The sequence below is a fragment of the Salvelinus alpinus genome, chromosome 4 (assembly GCF_045679555.1).
Source record: "Salvelinus alpinus chromosome 4, SLU_Salpinus.1, whole genome shotgun sequence".
Lineage (NCBI taxonomy): Eukaryota > Metazoa > Chordata > Actinopteri > Salmoniformes > Salmonidae > Salvelinus > Salvelinus alpinus.
In genome coordinates, this window is record NC_092089.1 from 70,899,228 (window position 1) to 70,923,966 (window position 24,739).

The 24,739-nt window shown below is 42.3% G+C and overlaps 1 pseudogene; it reads right to left on the minus strand.

The window, feature by feature from the left end:
• Positions 1 to 9,699: 9,699 nt before the first annotated feature.
• LOC139572646 (neuronal acetylcholine receptor subunit non-alpha-2-like) lies at positions 9,700 to 17,423 on the minus strand (annotated as a pseudogene).
• Between the last annotated feature and the right edge of the window lie 7,316 nt (positions 17,424 to 24,739).

Here is a 24,739-nt window from a genome sequence, read left to right on the forward strand (position 1 = left end):
AGATAAGATTAGTCACTAACCTTTGATATTCTTCATCAGATGACACTCCCGGGACAACATGTTACACAATACATGTATGTTTTGTTCGATCAAGTTCATATTTATATCCAAAAACCTCAGTTTACATTTGGCTTTGCCTCCAAAACATCCCGTGAATTTGCACAGAGCCACCTCAATTTACAGAAATACTTATAATAAACATTGATAAAAGATACAAGTGTTACTCACAGAATTAAATATATACTTCTCCTTAATGCAACCGCTGTGTCAGATTACAAAAAACTTAATGGAAAAAGCAAACCATGCAATAATCTGAGTACGGCGGTCAGACAACAAATCAACCCAAACAGATATCCGCCATGTTGGAGTCAACAGAAGTCAGAAATAGCATTATAAATATTCACTTACCTTTGATGATCTTCATCAGAATGCATTCCCAGGAATCCCAGTTCCACAATAAATGTTGGATTTGCTCGATAAAGTTCATCTTTATGTCCAAATACCTCCTTTTTGTTTGCGCGTTTAGCCCAGTATTCAAAATTCATGACGCGCGATCACTAGGAGCAGACGAAAAGTAAAAAAGTTCCATTACAGTTCGTAGAAACATGTCAAACGAAGCATAGAATCAATCTTTAGGATGTTTTTAACATAAATCTTCAATAATGTTCCAACCGGAGAATTCCTTTGTCTTCAGAAATGCAATGGAACTCAAGCTAACTCTCACGTGAACGCGCATGGTCAGCTCATGGCACTCTGGGAGAGACCTTGCTCAATCCCCTCTCATTCAGCCCCACTTCACAGTAGAAGCATCAAACAAGGTTCTAAAGACTGTTGACATCTAGTGGAAGCCTTAGGAAGTGCAATATGACCCCATAGACACTGTGTATTCGATAGGCCAAGAGTTGAAAAACTACAAACCTCAGATTTCCCACTTCCTGGTTGGATTTTTCTCAGGTTTTCGCCTGCCATATGAGTTCTGTTATACTCACAGACATCATTCAAACAGTTTTAGAAACTTCAGAGTGTTTTCTATCCAAATCTACTAATAATATGCATATATTAGCAACTGGGACTGAGTAGCAGGCAGTTTACTCTGGGCTTTTCATCCAAACGTGAAAATACTGCCCCCTAGCCCAAACAGGTTTTAAATGTGTCTCCTTTCAACTCCCTCAATTCATGAAAAAAGAAAAGAAGAACAAGATCTCACTGACAAACTTCAGCAAGTTGTCAAGCTTATTAGTCTTTAAATCTGACCAAATGATGTAGATGTTGGAGGATGTCAAAACATTTCACTGCTTTTGCTCACTTTAAACTGAGTCTGCTAAACAAACTCTAGGAGGCAGGGCACAGCCTGGTTGCAAAATAACTGTGTAGCTACATACTGTATGGGACTGGGGGTAAACCATGGCTGCATGTTAACACGTTTCAACATTTGGATTTGGCTAACCAGGCCATGGTACGGGGTAAACTGTTGCTAGCATAGCTAGCTACTTTCTTAAGAAGCCTGTTTTGTTATGTTTTGGTCCCTCTGATTAAATCAAATTAATCATCAACCAATGTGTTACAGTTTCCTTTAGTTTTAGTTATCCCAAGTGTTTTGGTTGCAGTTGAAAAGCAACTATGTTAGCAACAAGATCACAAGCTTTTAAAAAAATGTTTTACCTATTCTAGCTAGCTAGCTAATGTTACCCACTATCCTGTATTCCACTAATTAGGTTTGCAAGTGATCAAAGTATGTCAAACAGTTCAAACTTACCGTTGACAGTGGTGGTACAGTGGCATCGTGCCACATTGTGCTTGATCAGGTGTAATATCAAAGAAGACTCCTTTCTTAGAAGAGTTAGTTAATATGACTTCTCAGTGACCACTACTGTCTCTTGCTTCTTCTCTTGAGGTCATGTGGTAGCCTGTTTTACTTTGTGATTGGCTGGAAGGGAGTTAGATGTATATTTTTTTGTAATCATTGTTCCTCTAATTTTCCTGGCTGGCAAAGTACCAGATGTTGTTGAGAGCAGTTTTGAATCTCAATTTAGAAACTGAAACTGTGCATAGGTTGCATTCACAAGATAATAGTCTGTAAACCGAGGCCTATGAGGATACTTGAAGTGTGAATAAAACACCTTGCCATTAGGTTACACACAGATTTCTAAATGAATCTTTCATTTCCACATATAGGCTGCTGGCCTATCTGTTAGAAAAAGATACTATGCAAGGTGTTGGCATATGCAGGGGTTTGCGGATAACATTATATATAGCGAAGGGCAGCCTGACAAGGACTGATAAGCAACTCCATGTCTTTTCACAGTCAGTGATAGTAGGCTACCAAGACTGTCATCGGTGTCCTGACAACGCACCATGGCTGTTAGAATGCTAGCCTGTAAAGCATTGCTTTGGGGATACCGTGTGTGTGTGTGTGTGTGTGTGTGTGTGTGTGTGTGTGTGTGTGTGTGTGTGTGTGTGTGTGTGTGTGTGTGTGTGTGTGTGTGTGTGTGTGTGTGTGTGTGTGTGTGTGTGTGTGTGTGTGTGTGTGTGTGTGTGTGTGTGTGTGTGTGACTTCACCTCCTAGAGGACCACATTAACTTAGCCTACCCCTTTACAGTGTATAGTATTGGCAACGCTAATCTCCCCTGCACCGAAGAGGTAGTGTCCACTTGAACCTCAGACTTTTAGAAATCCCCCGTTTTCCCAGCCACACTAATATTTTTACAGACATTTTTCAAATGAAAAAAGGTAGATTAGAAAATTGGAAACACAATATCAAAATAGAAATTTTACACGGTAGAAAAAATATATATTGAAAAATGTACACCTATTTTCTATTAGGCCTATTCAATTTGAACACGTGTATCAGAAAATGTTGAAATGTAAACATTTTTAAAAAACTAGATGGTAATTTACCATGAAGAAGAATTGTGTGACTTGCTTCAGCTCTTTGAAAGTATTTTGGAGCAGTAGATAGGATAGCCTAAAAGTTGGTTTGGTGTCTCTAGCTTGAACAGTTCAAGGGTTACTGTTGGTGGGTTATTTTAGGCAAATTTATGCAAATTTATATAGTTATAGTTTATAAAAGTTTTAAAGAATTTGAAGTTGGGAAATGGTCAAAGTAGCTGATTTGTGTCAAAAGTTACATTGTTTACAGTGAATAGAATAGAATGTTGGGAATGATGATCCCATGAAAGTGGATGGTGGACAAAAAAAGGTACAAAAGTTAGCAAATTATTAGCACACTATTCCTGACCATTCTACATGTTTTAAAGTTTGAAGGGCTCTGCTTGCTTAAACAGTGTAAGAGGATTAGCATTGTAATTAATAATGATAATAACTATAGGTCAGCAATATCTATTGGACAAAACATAATCCGAAAACACAACCAAAACAAGCTGTAGATGCATCCAACAAGTTTGTAGCGTCACTAGCTTGATGAAGTCTGTGTGTAAGGAATGTGGGACCAAATACTAAACATTTCAGTACTTAAATACACTGTCATGATGTTGCCCTGTTGGGTGAGGTTTATGACACCCCCATAACTACCTTTCTCCTGTTTCTCTCCACTCTACAGAATGGACTCTTGGAAAGCCCGTTGTTAACATATGGTAACACAAAAGGTTGGGGAATGGAACAATATTTCCCTTTCTCAACCAGTTGAAAGTGTCCGTTGGTATTTAAAGAATATGATGTCAGATCAGTTGGTGTCTGGGACAGATCTGATAATAGGATGACATAAATTGTATCTTGGAAAGTCTACACAATCTAGTTATCAGATTCACGTGGAATTGTTGTGCAATTTAAATGTTTAAATATGAAACTATTTGTGAAAAGATTAAATGTAATTTTAGCTTCTAAATGAGAGAATTGTTTTCATAAGTAAACTTATGCTCACTCAGTGGCCACATCCAAGTGAACAGACATTGGTTGAGAACTATGAAACACGCCCTTCTCTTTTTCAACGTGGAGGGGATGATCACCACGCTGGAATGGTGAATTTCAACTTGACCAGCCAGAATGCAGCACAAGTTGATTATGGCAACTTGGTATGAACTTTGAATGATTATTCACTAAAGGAGTGATACATCCTAGACGTCGAAATATCTGCTGCAGCTGTACGTGGCCTAGGAAAGGACAGACAATCTCCGAAAAACGACAGGGTACTTTAACGTATCCGTTCTACAACACTACGACCAGAAAAATTCTTCAAAGGACAATGGCGATCTCTGCTGGGTAAACCAGTCTTCCATCTTCGACCCATCTATCGAAGCGCAGCTCAGAGTAAATATATATCTTGCCTTTTCCTTTTCTGAATGGGCGGTTATTAGAATGCATAAGATTCTGTATTTACAGTAGCATAGCTTCTCAAGGTCCAATAGAGACCAAAACTCTTTGTCCCTCAGTCTTCCCGCTCTTTCATTCAAACCCAACCACCTTCCTTTATGTAACCAGTCGTCATATCGGGTTAGCCCACTAGGGGCTTTTCATGACATGATTAGTAATCGATGTGTGATCTATTCTGGGTATATATTTGTAATTCTGTGTGATTATTTAGGTATTTAGTAAATATATAATTAAGCCAATTTGTGTATTGCTGATTCAACTTATTATCTAGTGTTCGTGCCAAGTACTTATGACAATCAGAATGAGACCGATCGAGGTGGCGATTAAACGGTTAAAGACCTGGAGAATAAACCATCCTCCTCACAGCTGTCAATGTCCCTTAATGTAATGACGTGGCTGTTACTGACAAGAAGCACATGGCTGAGCTCTTTAATCACCCCTTCATTAAGTCAGGATTCCTATTTGACTCAGCCATGTCTCCTTGCCCGGCTAACATTTCCTCACCCCTTCCTCACCCTGTCTAATGCGACTATCCCCGATGCTTCTCCCTCTTTTTCCCCTGCCCCGCTACAAAGTTTCTCCCTGTAGGCAATCACTGAGTCTGAGGTGCTAAAGGAGCTCCTTAATCTTGACCCCAAAAAATCATCTTGGTCATGGTTTAGACCCTTTCTTTTTTAGGGTCGCTGCCCCTATCATCACCAAGCCTATCTCCAACCTTTTTAACCTGGCTCTTTCTGGGGAGGTTCCCATTACTTGGAAGGCAGCCACGGTTCGCCCTTTATTTAAAGGGGGACATCAAGCTGATCCTAACTGTTATAGGCCTATTTCTATTTTGCCCTGTTTATCAAAAGTGGAAAAACTTGGAAAAACGTGTCAATAATCAACTGACTGGCTTTCTTGATGTCTATAGTATTCTCTCAGGTATGCAATCTGGTTTCCGCCCAGGTTATGGATGTGTCTCTGCAACCTTAAAGGTGCTCAATGATGTCACCATTGCCCTTGATTCTAAGCAATATTGTGCTGCTATTTTTATTGACTCGGCCGAAGCTTTTCATACGGTAGACCATTCCATTCTTGTGGGCCAGCTAAGGAGTATTGGTGTCTCTGAAGGGTCTTTGGCCTGGTTTGCTAACTACATCTCTTAAAGAGTGCAGTGTATAAAGTCAGAAAATCTGCTGTCTCAGCCACTGCCTGTCACGAAGGCAGTACCTCAAGGCTCGATCCTAAGCCCCACACTCTTCTCAATTTACATCAACAACATAGCTCAGGCAGTAGGAAGGTCTCTCATCCCTTTATATCCAGATGAAACAGTCTTATACTCAGCTGGCCCCTCCCCGGACTTTGTGTTAAATGCTCTACAACAAAGCTTTCTTAGAGTCCAACAAGCTTTCTATACCCTTAACCTTGTTCTGAACACCTCCAAAACAAAGGTCATGTGGTTTGGTAAGAAGAATGCCCCTCTTCCCACAGGTGTTATTACTACCTTTGGGGGTTTAGAGCTTGAGGTAGTCACCTCATACAAGTACTTGGGAGTATTGCTAGATGGTGCACTGTCCTTTTCTCAGCACATATCAAAGCTGCAGCCTAAAGTTAAATCTAGACTTGGTTTCCTCTATCGTAATTGCTCCTCTTTCATCCCAGCTGCCAAACTAACCCTGATTCAGATGACCATCCTACCCATGCTAGACTACGGAGACAGAATTTATAGATCGGCAGGTAAGGGTGCTCTTGAGTGGCTAGATGTGCTTTACCATTCGGCCATCAGATTTGCCACCAATGGATTCAATTAATGTTTTTCCTCATCAGTCTACACACAATACCCCATTATGACAAAGTGAAAACTGTTTTTTAGACATTTATGAAAATGTATTAAAAATCTAAAACTGAAATACCTAATTTACATAAGTATTCAGACCCTTTTCTATGAGACTCGAAATTGAGCTCATGTTTCCATTGATCATCCTTGAGACGTTTCTACAACTTGATTGGAGTCCACCTGTGGTAAATTCAATTGATTGGACATGATTTGGAAAAGCACACACCTGTCTATGTAAGGTCCCACAGTTGACAGTGCATGTCAGAGCAAAAACCAAGCCATGAGGTCGAAGGAATTGTCTGCAGAGATCCGAGACAGGATTGTGTTAAGGCACATATTTGGGGAAGTTTCTCAAACATTTCTGCAGCATTGAAGGTCCCCAAGAACACAGTTCGTTCATCATTTTTAAATGGAAGATGTTTGGAACCACCAAGACTCTTCCTAGAGCTGGCCTCCCGGCTCCCTCAGGGAGGTGACCAAGAACCCAATGGTCACTCTGATAGAGCTCCAGAGTTCCTCTGTGGAGATGGAAGAACCTTCCAGAAGGACAACCATCTCTGCAGCACTCCACCAATCAGGAATTTATGGTAGAGTGGCAAGACGGAAGCCACTCCTCAGTAAAAGGGACAGCCCGCTTGGAGTTTGCCAAAAGGAATCTAAAGACTCTCAGACCATGAGAAACAAGATTCTCTGGTCTGATGAAACCAAGATTGAACTCTTTGGCCTGAATGTCAAGCGTCACGTCTGGAAGAAACTTGGCATCATCCCTACGGTGAAGTATGGTGGTGGCAGCATCATGCTGTGTTTTTCAGCATCAGGGACTGAGAGACTAGTAAGGATCGAGGCAAAGATGATCGGAGCAAAGCACAGCGAGAACTTTGATGAAAACCTGCTCAGGACCTCAGACTGGGGTGAAGTTTCACCTTCCAACAGGACAATGACCCTAAGTACACAGCCAAGACAACGCAGGAGTGGCTTCAGGACAAGTCTCTGAATGTCCTTGAGTGGACCAGCCAGAGCCCGGACTTGAACCAGATCGAACATCTCTGGAGAGACCTGAAAATAGCTGTGCAGCAACGCTCCCCATGCAACCTGACAGAGTTTGAGAGGGTCTGCAGAGAAGAATGGGAGAAACTCCCCAAATACAGTTGTGCCAAGATTCTAGTGTCAGTTGAGTAAACTCTTACTGACAGTTGTGGCTGCTTTGCGTGATTTATTGTTCTCACCCTTCTTGCCCTTTGTGCAGTTGTCTGGGCCCGATAATGTTTGTAATCTGTGCTGCTGCCATGTTGTGTTGCTACCATGTTGTCATGTTGTGTTGCTACCATTCTATGTTGTTGTCTTAGGTATTTCTTTGTATTGTGTTGTCTCTCTTGTCGTGATGTATGCTTTGCCTTATATTTTTTATTTATTTACATTTTTAATCCCAGCCCCCGCAGAAGGCCTTTTGCCTTTTGGTAGGCCGTCATAAATAAGAATTTGTTCTTAACTGACTTGTCTAGTTAAATAAAGGTTAAGTAAATAAAATAGTGTCATATCCAAGACGATTCAAGGCTGTAATCGCTGTCAAAGGTGCTTCAACAAAGTACTGAGTAAAGGGTCTGAATACTTATGTAAATGTAATATTTCAGTTTTTTTATTTTTTAATAAATAAGCAAACATGTCTAAAAAAAATGTGCTTTGTCATTGTGGGGTGTTGTGTAGATTGATGAGGGAATTTTAGAATAAGACTCCAACGTAATAAAATGTGGGAAAAGTCTGAATACTTTCCGAAGGGACTGTGCATTCATAGAAGCCACAATTTGCAATATTAAAGATGATCTACCCCCTAAAAAAATGTGAAATACAAATAAACTGGGACGCCACAAATCTCACCAAAGGGACAGGAATTATACCCAAATAGTGGCCTGTACCTGTTCCCATTTCGCTTGGTAGCGATGCACCATGCCTCCAAACACAGCTGCCTTCGCCAGTTTCAAATCCTTTCTCGACCACTTCTTCTGAGGAAGAATGCACCAATGTGGTGGCATTTGGGAAGAAAAGAGGGAATATATGTGTGAGAGACAGCAACATGTATTACATATTGTGAAGATTCAGGACCAAAGGATTGACAGACAAAATAAATATCTCCCATATTTAGGCCTACAGCAAAAACTTAGCTGGGTAGGAGACACCTGACAATCATTGTCATACCAAGGTTGCCCCCTAGTGGAATAAAATAATGCTACACTTAAAACTATCACGTTCATCTTGTCTGTAACATCCGCATCACGCTGTGCGTTCTAAACAGTTCCAAGCTAATCCAAATTAAGGGATTTAGACATTCAATACTGCATGATGAAAAACAAACTTCTATTATTCAAAATATCTTTATTCTGATTTGACGTACATCCGGAACAATTGTTTGTAGAGTTGATTCACTGTGTTGCTCTCATACTCATTAACAGTAATCACATACGTGACCTCAGTGGGGGGGGGGGGGGGGAAGTTGTCTATACATTGTACTTGAATAATAACTTATTATAATTAACTAGTTGCTAAAGTGCTCAAACTAGTATGAAATAAAAGTCAAAGGACACAAAACCCAAATCAAACAAACAAAAAAACAGAACCCAAACAATCCCTTGCTAATGAGGTCCCTCGACGAACACAAATAGAACACTGATCGTCCAATCAGAGTGGCCTGGATGCCGCCGCCATTCTACTCACAGACGAACCAAGTTACACTAACTAAGACCACAATAGTTGGGTCACAAGCTGATAATGGTTTTGAGGAGTCTATTGAGAAGAAGTCAGGCAGAACTATGTAAAATGTTGTTGGTACATACAGTAACTACAAAGAATATATTGTAAATATTACACTAATTCAAAGTATTTCAGTCAAAGTTTGTGCTTAAGAATTTGTGGCTTTGAGACAAGCTAATATTTGTAATTCATTGTCTGTGCAGTGAGTGAACTCTGTCAGTGTAATATGTAAATGTGAGTAAAGGCTCTATAGCAAGGTGATGTGCTATTCTGACTCAAAGTGTGGCAGGGGAAGGCAGGGCATAGCTCAACAGTATGGGGTTGGCGTCTAACCATAGCAAGTTGGCTGAAAAGTTCAGGAGAAACTGGAGACGGAGGGGCTATAGATCCAGGCTGGAGGTCAGGGTTAAATTGTTGGTAGGGTGTCCTGGCCTCAGTTTCAGTTTGGGGAATTAGCATCAGAGGGTGAATCGGCAGGGGGTGCTGAGTTAGTGGTGGTGGGGGGGGGGGGGGGGGGGGGGTCCGGACTGGGGAGGGAAATTAGTTAGAGGGGGGGTGCTGGTTTCCCAACGAGGGAGGGGTGATGATTTAAAGTGGGGTGCTGGGTCCGGACTGGGGAGGGGTACTAAGGAATATATGCAGGGTAAAAATGAGGATGGTCCCCAGGATCGACACGGTGAGGAAGGCCCACAGAAATATCCTGTTCAGAACCTGAGCAAAAAACTTCCAGTCCCGCACAACCTGGAATGAGGAGAACAGGAAAAGCAGGAAAACTCAGCTGATGATTATATAATTATTTACATGGCATTACACTACATATCTTGTTGATTCAAACATATAGCATTGTGACCCACCTCGCTGATAAAGTGTTTCTTGCGGAAATGGCGGCTGATGTAGCGCACTGAATACGTAGCTCTCTCCAGCACGGTGACCCAGGCCTGACTCTCATCCTCTTTCCCCTCCAGAAGACTCTGTACATGGGTCTACCCGCTCTCCCTCTGATCCCCTCTCCAGCCCCCAGACCAGGGCTTCAGCTCTGGGCTCTCCGGTGCCAGCTCTGGATAGTGGTACCTATCAGTGTGGCCCACATGCACAGCATTCTGGGTAGCCTCTGAAGGAAGAGGGAGCGAACCCAGGGGGACATGGGGTGGTAGGAGGTTGAGGAGCGGTGGTGCACGTTGATGACCAACACCGTGACGATGATGGAGAGATACGAAGATCATAATGAAGAGGAGATACTCCCTGATGAGAGGGATGACCTTGGAGGAAGATGGGATGATCTCTTCTATGACAAGGAGGAACACAGTGAGCGACACAAGGACGGAGGTGGAGAGAGAGAGAGAGAGAGAGAGCTTCTCCCCTTCATCCGACAGAAGATAGAACACCAGCACGGTCAGGAACGACAGACCGAGACACAGAATAATAAGAGAGTGTATAGAACAGCGGGAGACGTTTCAGAATGAACGAGTACGTTATAAAGGGGAAGGAATACCTCGCGTCCCGCCGGTTTACTCTGGCCCCCGTGGCGTTCAGGATCTCCCTCTCTCCGTTGTCGAAGAAGTCCTTCCTGTCTACATAATCACCTAACAGGATCATGTCCACCATGTTACCATCGTATGTCCAGGATCCAAACTTCATGGAGCGGTTTTGTCTGTCGAAGGGGAAGAAGGTGACGTCCATAGTGCAGGCTGACTTGTAGCTGGCCGGAGGGGTCCACGTGATCCTACGGTTAGACTTAGCGATGGCTTTGGTCATCAGGGAGCCCTCAAACCGCCCGTCAGCACTGGGGGACGGGAGTAATAAGAGTTAGGGTTATTGTGCATATAAATAAATACATATAAATAAATAAATTTTAGGAAAACATCAAACAAAACGGTCTATTAATGTGAACCATTAGTGGGAAAATAGGTGGATGTAACTCTGTCTTGTCTGAAGACATTATGCTTAATGGTGCTCATCATAATATGTGACATATCATAGAGCTTACTTCTCATAGAGCACGATGTCGGGCAGTCGGATTGTCTCAGACGGAACTCCGATCGATGTGATCCCACCATAGTCCTCAGGGTTCCATCGTAGTTTATCATCTAGCCACTCCTGTTGAGGGACATATTACTATCTATCCTCATCTATGGAAAACAGGCTGCAACCTCTTTTCCTCCTCACCTGCCACAGCCACACATTAGTAGTCATCAGCTGGTTCTTCTCATCCTGAGACAGACAGAGACCAAGATATCATGTAGAGTAGACATCCAGGTCAGAATCATGTCTGTTTGAGGCCAAATTGCTTAAATTCCTTGTTCATTATTCCATCTCATTTGAATGGAGCGCACACACACGCACACCAATAGCGTGCACAAAATCATGCTATTGTAATATTCAATTAAATGTAAGAAAAGGACCACACTGGTAAGCAAGACTTTGACAGAAGGAGAGAAAATGAGAGGGAGCGTGGAAGAAAAGTGTATAAGTAGCAGGGATCAGCTGTCTGATTGAGTTTGAGGTTGTGGGGATCACATAGTCCAGAGGTGAACTGTAACCTAATACAGGACAGACACCTAGCAACACTGGTACCACTCATCAGCCTGGCGCAGAGCACTTCTCTCACTAGCTCACCATACCTCTTTCTCCTGTGTTTCACCTCTCGCTCTTTCCCCATCCTCCTTGTTCTATTAAATTTTCCAACCTCATCTCTCCTCCTTTCATTCTCTTTCTCTATGGTGTGATAACATCAGTTCGTATTCACAACAACCCTTTTTGATAATTACATACCACAGGCCTCTCCCCCTATACCCTCAGAGAGACAGAGACGAATACATAGCCTGCTGTCATGATCGTCTTGACTTTGAATGGAGGACCAAAACGCAGCGTGTGAAAAATAAGACATCTTCTTTTAATGAAGGAAAAAACAAACACTTACAAAATGAACAAAACAACCGATCGTGAAGCTAAGAAGAACTAAGTGCACACATGCAACATAGAACATAGACATAGACAATTACCCACAAACGCATGATGCCTATGGCTGCCTTAAATATGGCTCCCAATCAGTGACAAATGAAAGACATCTGTCTCTGATTGAGAACCACTCAGGCAACCATAGACTTACATAGACAACTACACTAGACACTGCCCCATACACATACAACAACCCTTAGACACTACAAAAACACATACATACCCCATGTCACACCCTGACCTAACTAAAATAATAATGAAAACAAAGATAACTAAGGCCAGGGTGTGACACCTGCTGTGTGTGTAGGTGAGGATAATATTTAACACCATGACTGGGACTGTTCCATTAGCTGCTTGTGTTCTCTGACAGAATAGCTAACCCATCTCAGCCTATCACATCTGGCCCTGAAAAAGAGCGTGTTCTGTGAGGTCTATAAAAGGAGAGAAAAAGCTAGATGGAAGTTCTATGGAGGCCAACAGCTTTACGTCAGGACCTTGGACAGCTCAGCAGAATGGGGCTGTTTCACTGGCAGTGCTCGTTTTGTTTCAGCAACATGAACAGAATTATAATTCTGGCTTAAAAAGTACATGGCTCAAGCCATTCAGACAAGATATTTAGAATCCTTTGTGTCTTTCATTGTTTGTTTGTACGGTACGGTCTTTCGTCACTGTGTGTGGGGGCGTTTAGCATGCGAGTGGCGTGTGTGTGCGTTTCGCTTCAATTCCTTGCTTGTGTGTGCTGTGTGTAGTGTAGTGTGCATCCTCACCACGTCCACCAGCTGTGAGATCTTGAGTCCGAAGCGTACTGTGACCGTGTCGTTGGCATGCTGGATGGGCCGGACCCAGCGCTGGTACCCCTGGAACAGGGGAGAAGAGAGGAAGAGGTGGCGTAGAATAGAATCTTCACTTTAAGTTATGTATAAGATCTTAATAAGAAACAATCATTTTATCACCAGCTGTCAATTAAACAATTATTTCCAATATAAATTCTTAAGCGCCATAGACTAATGGTCTCTAACTTTAATTTAGCATGTAGATAGTGTTTACTGTGGTTGCATAAGAAGGGGTTGTGGAATATGAATCTGATTACAAACAGTTGAACAATGGGGGTGGGCGCCACAGAGACAGGCTAGAGAGCTGGCTACTCAACTGAAACCCCTCATGAAGAGATGTGTATAGCTGAAAAAAGTATGTGTCTTTTGGTGGTCTCTGTCTGTCTCTCCTGCACTTTAAATATTGTGTGTGTGTGTGTGTGTGTGTGTGTGTGTGTGTGTGTGTGTGTGTGTGTGTGTGTGTGTGTGTGTGTGTGTGTGTGTGTGTGTGTGTGTGTGTGTGTGTGTGTGTGTGTGTGTGTGTGTGTGTGTGTGTGTGTGTGACCCTTAACCTGCAGCTAGAGTTGATTCACCCTCTGGCTCCCCATCTGTCAGCCCTAACTTCCTCTCCATCCAGGAATCAAAACGATGTATACATATTTATGTATAGAACTGTATTTTGTTTACTTAACGTTAGAACTTAAATGCAACCCTTTACTAAGATTTTGCCATCTTCAACATAACCACAGGATCCTAAACCAATCAGAGGAACGTCTACGGATCCACAGCACTGGGCAGATTACCAGGCGAGGGTGCGCACCTGTGAGGAAACTGTAGACTAAAACTGTAGTCTACCTGTTGTTGTGATAATATTCTGAGATACCGGGAGTTAGCTTGGTAGTCTGATAAAGCTAGGCTATATTATTTGCCACTATGGGAAAGATAAGGAGGAATTGGAAATAGTTCAGAAAACAGTATGATATAACTTTAGCATATATAGGTTATCCAACAGTCATGCGTATAGTGAACATGAACTTCTGACATTTCTCACCAAGAAAATCACATTTTGACGCTTAGCAGCTGCTGGGGTGAGATGTATTTTCTCTGCAGTTCGCTTGTCTGCTTCTCGCCGTGGTTCTCCACATGCAGGTCACAGACCGTCCACTAGGGCTCGCTAAAAGCAGTGAAGTCTGGCTGGATGTCATTCTCTGTAGCTTTCATTTGATAAAATATATGACACACGTCTACCAGTTCTTCCTCCTAAGGGATGCCGATAAAAGGTTAAGGGTCAGCCTGTCCTCCAAGAGAAGAGTGAGTGGTGCTAGAGCCTTATCTCGTTCTTTATTGATTGACAGCTGCATGTAGCCTACTTAGAGAGGAAGTTCTTTACTATGGGACAAGGGGCTTCAGGGGGAAGAGGGAAGGATGGCTGACTCTGTGCTTTGGGAATCTCACAGCAGACTGAACTTAAACCTCTTCTGACCTTTTTTCTGACACGGCAGAGAGAGGGAGTATTATTATTGTTGCATTATTTATGTTGGTCCCACCATTCTTTGTTATATGCATACTTTGACAATGTAATTCATTTAACTTGCCATGTCAATAAAGTCTACTGAATTGAATTGAATTCAGAGAGAGAGAGTTTGTGCATGCCTGTGCCTGGGTGTGTTTTTTCTGTTTAATCTTTACCCCCTCCCTCCTCTCACCATCAATCCATCTCTCCTCTGTCTCTCTCTCTCTCTGTCTGTCTAAGACTGATCTTCTATGTTGATGTTCACCCTGTCACGTTCCATCAGTTAGTCAACCTCAGTGTTCTGACTCTATGATGTGTCACTACACACAGACTCTGAGAGCCCCTGACAGGGACTGCCTGACATGTCCCACCCAAACACACTGCAGCCCAGCAGTCCCCCATGGGCTTTACTCTAAGGCCACACCACACTCTGGGAAACACATACAGTCTCTCTCTCTCTCTCTCTCTCTCTCTCTCTCTCTCTCTCTCTGTTCCCATGGTCACTCACTTCTCTAATGTACCGTGGCCAGTGAGTGTGAGCGGCACCATGACTGACAGTGTTTCACAGTGTGAGAGAACAACCAACAGAGACACAGAGTGACCACCAGGTGGGAGAACTGGGAACTGTCTCAATTGTGTGTGTGTTTGCATGGGCGTGTGTGTGTGTGTGTGTGTGTGTGCACCCGCTCATGCATACGTGTAGCAGGTGAGAGAACCGGGCACAGCATCAGGATTAGTGTGGCATAACTGGGTTTGCAGCAGAGCAGAGAGCCCAGACGCAGCGCCAACCTCAGCTCCTACTTGTGGCACCCCAAGGGGCACAGCGAGGTGCCAACCTCCTCAAAGAGAGATAGGGAGTATTATTATTTAGTATTTTATTAAGATCCCCTTCCTGGGGTCCAAACAGGAAACAATAAATGCACTACATAACACTACATAACATTACATAATACTACAGAACACTACATAACAATACATAATCTCCTGCCTCTGCCTCACGCTTCAGAAACAGGAGATGGCTCTTTCCCTATTAGCCATTCCGTCTCGAACAAGCCAAGGCTCGGGCAAGGCCACCCACCTATATAATACAATACATAATATAGTGCAAATTACAATACCGAATATTTAAACATGACTGTGTCTCTTCACAGTCCCCGTTGTGCCGTAATGTGTTCTTTAATCAGTTTTTTTATTTAGTTTTATTGCTAGCTAGCAGAGAGTTCCATGTAGACATGGCTCTATTTAATACTGTGCGTTTCCCAGCCTGTGTTCCGGACTTGGGGACTGTGAAGGGACTTCTGATTGCATGTCTTGTGTTGTACCCGATGACTGTCTAAACTGTGTGCCAACTGCTTGAAGAGACAGTTTGGTACCTTTAACACATCAACACCTCGCACAAAGACCAATAATGATGCAGTCAATCTCTCCTCAGCTTTGAGCCAAGAGAACATCTAAGTGCAATTCGTGCTGCTCTGTTCTGGACCAACTGGAATTGACCTACAGTACCAGTCAAAAGTTTGGACACACCTACTCGTTCAAGGATATTTTTTTTTTTTTACTATTTTCGACATTGTAGAATAATAGTGAAGACATCGAAACTATAAAATAGCACACATGGAAACATGTAGTAACCAAAAAAGTGTTCAACAAATCAAAATATATTTTAGATTCTTCAAAGTAGCCACCCTTTGCCTTGATGACAGCTTTGCACACTCTTGGCATTCTCTCAACCAGCTTCATGAGGTAGTCACCTGGAATGCATTTCAATTAACAGGTGTGCCTTGTTAAAAGTTAATTTGTGGAATTTCTTTCTTTCTTAATGCATTTGAGCCAATCAGTTGTGTTGTGAAAAGGTAGGGGTGGTATACAGAAGATAGCCCTGTTTGGTAAAAGACCAAGTCCATATCAAATCAAATCAAAGTTTATTTGTCACGTGCGCCGAATACAACAGTTAAATGCTTACTTACAAGCTCTAATCATGGCAATAACAGCTCAAATAAGCAAAGAGAAACGACAGTCCATCATTACTTTAAGTTTCTTCAAGTGCAGTCGCAAAAACAATCAAGCGCTACGATGAAACTGGCTCTCATGAAGACCGCCACAGGAAAAGAAGACCCAGAGTTACCTCTGCTGCAGAGTGCTATTTCATAGTTTTGATGTCTTCACTGTTATTCTACATTGTAGAAAACAGTAAAGATAAAGAAAAACCCTTGAATGTGTCCAAACTTTTGACTGGTACTGTATGTCCCTCTTTGCCACACATGACCATACACCAGGTCAGTAGTCCAGCTGAGACAAAACTACGACCTGTAGGTTGACTGAGATGTCAAGAAAGCAGAGCAATGCCTTATCATGGACAGACCTCTTCCCATTTACGAAACCATTGAGTCTACATGTTTTGACCATGACAGCTTGTTATCTAGGGTTACACCCAGCAGTCTTGCCTCCTCAACTTGCTCAGTCACCACATTATTCAATAATAGATCTAAATGAGGTTTAGCGTTGAGTGAGTGATTTGTCCCAAAAACAATGCTTTTAGTTTGAGATATTTAGCACCAGCCTATTGCTAGTTACCCATTCTAAAACTGACTGGAGCTCTATGTTAATGGTGTCAGTTATTTATACTGTGTACTGTTCAGCGTACATAGACACATAGGCTTTATTCAAGGTCAGTGGACGGTCATTTGTAAAAACAGAAAACAATAATGCCCCTAGCCGGCTGACCTGCGGTACACCACACTCAACTGCATTAGCGTTAGAGAGGCTTCCATTAAAGAAAACCCTCTGTGTTCTATTAGATAGGTAACTCTCAATCCATTATAAGGCAGAGGATGCAAATCCATAACACCTACGTTTTTTTTGCAATAGGTTATAATCAATGATATCAAAAGTTGCACTGAAGTCTAACAAAACAGCTCCCACAAACTTCATACTATCAATTTCTTTCAGCCAATCATCAGTCATTTGTGTCAGTGCGAGCATGTTGAGTGCCCTTCCCTATAAGCATGCAAAAAATCTGTTGTTTAATTTGTTTTCTGCAAAATAACTTTGTATTTGGTCAAATATATATTTTTTTACAATGGTAACCGGCTGATTGGTTGGCTGTTTGAACCATTAAAGGGTGCTCTGCTATTCTTGGACAGTGGAATAACCTTGTCCTTTCTCCAGGCCTGATGGCACACACCATCTTCTAGGCTTCATATGAAGTCAAAATGTATTCCGCTACCAACCTCAGCACTTTACCGTCCATGTTGTCGGTACCAGGTGGCTTGTCCTTATTTATAGATGTAACGACAAAGAATTCACCTCTTTCACACCCACTTTGCGAAACTCAAAACTACAGTGCTTGTCTTTCATTATTTGGTATGTTGTGCAAGAATATGAAGGCTCAGCATTTGATGTTTGCTATCATACCTAAGTTTGCTAATCTTGTCAACAAAAAAAGTTATTAAAGTGGTTGGCAATATCAAAAGCTTTTGTTATGAACAAGCCATCTGCCTCAATGAAGAATGGAGCTGAGTTCGCTTTTTTGCCTATAATTTTTTTTAAGTACTCCAGATTGCTCTTTATATCATCTTTGTTCCATAGCACAGTTTCTTCTTCTTTTTGTTGAGTTTAGTTTCCTGATTTCTCAATTTACTGTATGTTTGCCAGTGTGCTGTGTTGTCAGAATGATTTGCTATTCCCTTTGCCTCATCCTTCTCAGCCATACAGTTTTTCAATTCACCATCTATTCATGGGGATTTGGCAGTTCTAACAGTCCGTTTCTTGTTGGGTGCATCCCTATCTGTAACAGGAAGATGCAGTTTCAAAAATGCTTCAAGTGCAGCGTCAGGTTGTTCCTCAACATACATCAGACCAACAAATATTTTTCACATCTTTGTCATAGGAATCATTGCAAAACCTCTTGTATGATCGCTTATACACAATTTTAGGTCCAGTCTTGGGAGCTTTGTTTTTTCTAGATATGGCTAAATTATTATCAATGTGGTGTGGATAGTGCTTTAGAGCAGATTTCTGCAGCATTAGTAAAGATGTGATCAATACGCATGGATGATTTACTTCCTGTTCTTTTTGTAAGTACCCTGGTAGGTTGACTGATAACCTGAACCATGTTGCAGGCATCGGTTACAGTTTGACGCTTATTTTTGAGTGGACAGCTTGATGACAACTAGTCAATTTTTAGGTCACCTAGAAAATACACCTCTCTGTTGAAATCACATGCACATGCAAATCACACGAGCATTTCACACATATAGTCCAAATACTGACTTTTAGCACTTGGTGGTCAATAGCATCTTCTGTGCGAGAATAAGCTTTAGGTGAGGCAGATGAATCTGTAGCCATGTTACTTCTACGTCATCTGACATGAGATCCTCTCTCAGCCTAACAGGAATATGACTCTGGACATACTTGGCAACACTGCCTCCATTTGCATTTCTATCTTCTCTTTACAGTTGAAGTCAGAAGTTTACATACACTTCGGTTGGAGTCATTAAAACTCCTTTTTCAACCACTCCACAGATTTATTGTTAACAAACTATAGTTTTGGCAAGTCGGTTAGGACATCTACTATGTGCATGATGCAAGTAATTTTTCCAACAATTGTTTACAGACAGATTATTTCACTTATAATTCACTGTATCCCAATTCCAGTGGGACAGAAGTTTACATGCACTAAGTTGACTGTGCCTTTAAACAGCTTGGAAAATTTCAGACAATTATGTCTTGGCTTTAGAAGCTTCTGATAGGCTAACTGACATCATTTGAGTCGATTGGAGGTGTACCTGTGGATGTATTTCAAGGCCTACCTTCAAACACAGTGCCTCTTTGCTTGACATTATGGGAAAATGTAAAGAAATCAGCCAAGACCTCAGAAAAAAATTGTACACCTCCACAAGTCTGGTTCATCCTTGGGAGCAATTTCCAAACGCCTGAAGGTACCACGTTCATCTGTACAAACAATAGTACGCAAGTATAAACACCATGGGACCATGCAGCCGTCATACCGCTCAGGAAGTAGACGCGTTCTGTCTCTTAGAGATTAAAGTACTTTGGTGAGAAAAGTGCAAATCAATCCCAGAACAACAGCAAAGGACCGTGTGAAGATGTTGGAGGAAACAGGTACAAAAGTATCTATATCCACAGTAAAACGAGTCCTATATCGACATAACCTGAAAGGCCACTCAGCAAGGAAGAAGCCACTGCTCCAAACCCGCCATAAAAAGCCAGACTACGGTTTGACCTCAATCCCATAGAAAATGTGTGGGCAGAACTAAAAATTGTGTGCAAGCAAGGAGGCCTACAAACCTGACTCAGTTACACCAGCTCTGTCAGGAGGAATGGGCAAAAATTCACCCAACTTATTGTGGGAAGCTTGTGGAAGGCTACCTGAAATGTTTGACCCAAGTTAAACAAATTAAAGTCAATGCTACCAAATACTAATTGACTCTATGTAAACGTATGACCCACTGGGAATGTGATGAAAGAAATAAAAGCTGAAATAAATCCTTCTCTCTACTTTTATTCTGACATTTCACATTCTTAAAATAAAGTGCTTGGAATTGTGGGAATTGTGAAAAACTGAGTTTAAATGTATTTGGCTAAGGTGTATGTAAACTTCCAACTTCAACTATAACCATGTATAGCTCCTACTGAATCATCTAATGAATTATCTAAGTGTGTTTCAGAGATGGTCAGAATATTAATGTTTTCTGACGTTAGAAAGTTGTTAATTTAATTAACCTTGTTTCTCAGGCCTCTAAAAAAAGGCTCAGTGCATACAGATACAGATCGCTTCAGTGCATACAGTGAAATTCAATTCTATGGGCATATAATTATTGCAGACAATACCCTCAGAGCTAACAGTTAAAGGAACATAGATTAGGTTACTTACATTGACTGCACTTGTATTCCCCTGTTGCTTGTTATGACAGGGAGGACTGGAGGGCTACCAAACCCAGACCGTCAGTCTCTTAAGTAGTGTGTTGTGTTGATGGACATAATCCTGGAACCCCTGCAGTTGGGGTGAATCCCGTTTCTTTTAAAGAGGTTGGCTGCTCCCACAGCAAGTCAAAATTGTCACAAAAGGAGACATTTCTGACAGACATAGAGACGCAGACACAGAGAGAGTGAGAGACAGAGGAAGAATAAATGATTTATCTCCCAGAGAACACAGAATCACATGAAAACACACAAATCAACTCCTCCCAGATCACACTGATGGATGTGTGTGTATGTGTGTGTGTGTGTTGTGCTTTCTATGCACAAGGAGGTTAAACCATTGAAGGGAAAGAGTTAATCTGATAATGGATTATGGCATTTACTCTTAGCTAGAGCAACCATACATGCTTCATGGGTGACAGACACAGTTACTGTTAAGAATAACAGTGTGCCTTAAATTAGAGAGTCACAGAGAGAGAGCGAGCTACTGTGGGAAACCATGTCTAAAGTGCACATTCTTTCTTTTGTATTTTTATTCCTTTCTTCTCCGCTCTTCGTTCCGTGGAAGTGGTCGGGAAAGGGGAGGCTGATTATCACAATGAAATTATATGGATTTTCCGCTCCACTTGGTGCCATGGGCCAGACAGCTGCTGCCTCTGAGAGGCTCCCGTTCACTCTAATGACTTGGAAAAGGGAAGTCTCGCGGGATAAAATACCTGCATGCCGGTTCCCTTCCCAGCCTATGGGGGGCAGCTGCTGTGTGTGTGTGTGTGTGTGTGTGTGTGTGTGTGTGTGTGTGTGTGTGTGTGTGTGTGTGTGTGTGTGTGTGTGTGTGTGTGTGTGTGTGTGTGTGTGTGTGTGTGTGTGTGTGTGTGTTTACCCTATTTGCTTCTCTTGTTCTCTGGTTGTTTGCTGCTGCTATTGTTGATGTTGCTGCTGTTCTTGTTTGTCCCATAATTAGTAAATGCTGAATTTGACTGAGTAAAGGAGGATAAATAAGTAAAACAGTCTTCTTCCCCTCTTTCCCCTGCGGGTTAATCTTAATCTGTTTGTTATTTGAAGGATTAGACACGAGAGGCTAACGAGGGCCATCGAAGCTCAAATCACCCAGCTTCAAAGGAAATGCACAGAATATTGTCTCACTCAAAGTTGTACTCTAACAGTAGCTGTTATAGGCTATACGTCCACTAATTAATACAGCAAGGCTACGCTAATGGTACAGTGTTACTACAACACTGTGATATGTGGTTGTCTCACCTAGTTAACTTAAGACGAATGCATTAACCTTCAGTTGCACTGTATAAGAGTGTTTGCTAAATGACTAAAATGTAAAAAATTATCATGAATAAATAAATAATTCCCCTGTTCTGGTGTTTGAAGATGTCTTTGTATGGTGCCTTGGTGCTCTGATGAACTGAGATCTCTCAACTATGAAAGGCTACACTCATCAGAGACGATGTGCTTGAAAACCTTCAAACTGGGTTGGTGCTGGGCTTCAATGGTTAATGGTTAACTGGGTTTAAGTGGCTACAGTACTTAGCTAGAGGCCCACATCCTGATCAGAGAAAACTGTCTCAGTGACTCAAAGCTGATCAAAGCAGGTGTATCAGAGGGAGAAAAATGTATGAGAGAAGAGGATTATGGGAAAATGGCCACTCAGCGTCGACATGGTGCATTCTGGGATGGAGGACTTGAGGGGTCATAGGTTAACTGACTGAGTTGAGAAGAAAGTCGTGACAGAAAAATAATAGAAATTCCTCATCTGACCCCAATCTCAAACATGCTCTCTCTCTCTATCTCTCTCTCTCTCATACACACAAGACATGTCCACATTCATGGCATGTCTGTCAAAATGATCTAGAAGAGGATGGCATATTCCCCTTAACATAATCAGTGACCTGCATTTGCGTCACGCAGCCTATAGAATCCAGCCAACAATTGGCACGTGATGTCACAGCCCATAGGACAAGATTGACAAATGATGTCATCGCATCTGGGCGATGACAGCTGATATTAGGAGAAAAAGAGTTGACATCGGATGGACTAAAACGCTAGCATGCAAACCACCACTACAACATCTCATACCTTCGTCCTTATCAGAGGGATGGGCTGTTCAAAAAGTTTGTGACTATGGTGTTTCTACCCCCAAATAGGTCTGATTAGTTATTAACGAACCACTTCACCATCACAGCAATTGATACTGTAGAGAAGTGCGGCAGGCTGCCATAATCGACATCCACGTCTTCGGCATCCAGAGAACAGTGGGTTAACTGCCTTGCTCAGGGACAGAATGACAGTTTTTTACCTTCTCAGCTCGGGGATTCGATCCAGCAACCTTTTGGTTACTAGCCCAACGCTCTAACCACTAGGCTACCTGCCCCCCAATAGCCTACCAATACCCCAATAATGACAAAGCAAAAACAGGTTTCTATAATTGTTTGCAAATGTATAAAAAATGAAAAGATTTAATATTACATGTACATAATATTCAGACCCTTTATTCAGGACTTTGTTGAAGGACCATTGGCAGCGATTACAGCCTTGAGTCTTATAGAGTTTGACGCTACAAGCTTGGTAAACCTGTATTTAGGAAGTTTCTCCCATTCTTCTCTGCAGATCCTCTCAAGCTCTGTCAGGTTAGAGGGGGAGTGTCGCTGCATAGCTATTTTCAGGTCTCTCCAGAGATGTTTGATATAGTTCAAGTCCGGGCTCTGGTTGGGCCACTCAAGGACATTCAGAGACTTGTCCCGAAGCCACTCCTGCGTTGTCTTGGCTGTGTGCTTAGGGTTGTTGTCCTGTTGGAAGGTGAACCTTTGCCCCAGTCTGAGGTCCTGAGTGCTCTGGAGCAGGTTTTCATCACCACCCTACGGTTGTGCGGTGGTGCCACCATCCCTACGGTGGCACCACCGTAGGGATGGTGCCAGGTTTCCTCCAGACGTGACGCTTAGCATTCAGGCCAAAGTGTTCAATCTTGGTTTCCTTAGACCAGATAATCTTGTTTCTCATGGTCTGAGAGTCCTTTAGGTGCCTTTTTGGCAAACTCCAAGTGGGCTGTCATGTGCCTTTAACTGCAGAGTGGCTTCCATCTGGTTGTCCTTCTGGAAGGTTCTCCCATCTTCACAGACATACTCTGGAACTCTGTCAGAGTGACCATCGGGTTCTTGGTCATCTCCCTGACCAAGGCCGTTCTCCCCCGATTGCTCAGTTTGGCCGGACGGACAGCTCTTGGAGGAGTCTTGGTGGTTCCAAACTTCTTCCATTTCAGAATAACGGAGGCCACTGTGTTCTTGGGGACCTTCAAGGCTGCAGACATTCATTGGTATCCTTCCCCAGATCTGTGCCTCAACCCAATCCTGTCTCAGAGCTGTACAGACAATTCCTTCAACCTCATGGCTTGGTTTTTGCTCTGACAAGCACTGTCAATTGTGGGACCTTACATAGACAGGCGTGTGCCTTTCCAAATCACATCCAATCAATTGAATTTACCACAGGTGGACTCCAATCAAGTTGTAGAAACATCTCAATGATGATCAATGGAAACAGGATGCACCTGAGCTCAATTTCTGGCCTCATAGCAAAGGGTCTGAATACTTGTGTAAATAAGGTATTTCTGTTTGTACTTTGTCATTGTAGGGTACTGTGTGTAGATAGTTGGGGAAATTCATTAATTCAATACATTTTAGGATAAGGCTGTAACGTAACCAAATGTAGAAAATGTCAAGGGGTCTGAAGACCTTCAAATGCACTGTAAGTAGGAGGATAGGAGATTTGGGTTGTGCCACAGGGCATATGTGTTGAGTTGATCACGTTCTAGGTAAATGGTTGAACTAATTCCTGTCTCCCTCCTCATCAGTATTGAATTGGACGAGATAGAACACTCAGTGTGCTTAGTGTCACAAACCAAATCATTCCATCTTCAACATAGTGTAGTTATGAAACTGTTCCAACCTTAACTGATGCTATCATCAACAGCCTCGAACCACACACACACACACACACACACACACACACACACACACACACACACACACACACACACACACACACACACACACACACACACACACACACACACACACACACACACACACACACACACACACACACAGTAGGGCTTGCCCTGTCTTCTCCATCTCTTCAGTGATGTCTCCCAACAGATTTAGCTGTGGTTTCCCCCCCCCCCCTTCCTCTCCCCTCTCCTTCACAGGCACCCCTATAAGTACTACTGTGATTTTCACCCTGACATTGGAGAGGTGCTTCCCTGTCAAACACACACACATTTCTATCAGTTCCTGTGTTAGTGGTGGTCAATAATATTTCAGAGGTGAAATAAAGTCATTGGGCTGCCATACCTATTAGAGAATGGGGGTTTGGGGGTCACAAAGCGAAATTGATTCATACATGATAATAAAATTGTATTTCTACATGATATTACTATTAACATGGACCATCAAGCTATTTGACTCTCTGATTCTCTATTTTTGGACACCTGGGTTATCAGAAACAAATGTGTGAAATAGTTTGATGAATCTTAAGAATCTGACCTCATTGCCATTATCTCAATAAGTTGTAGCACAAGGTATGTCAAATCAGATAATGGGAAATGTCAGTCTGTAGTGGGAA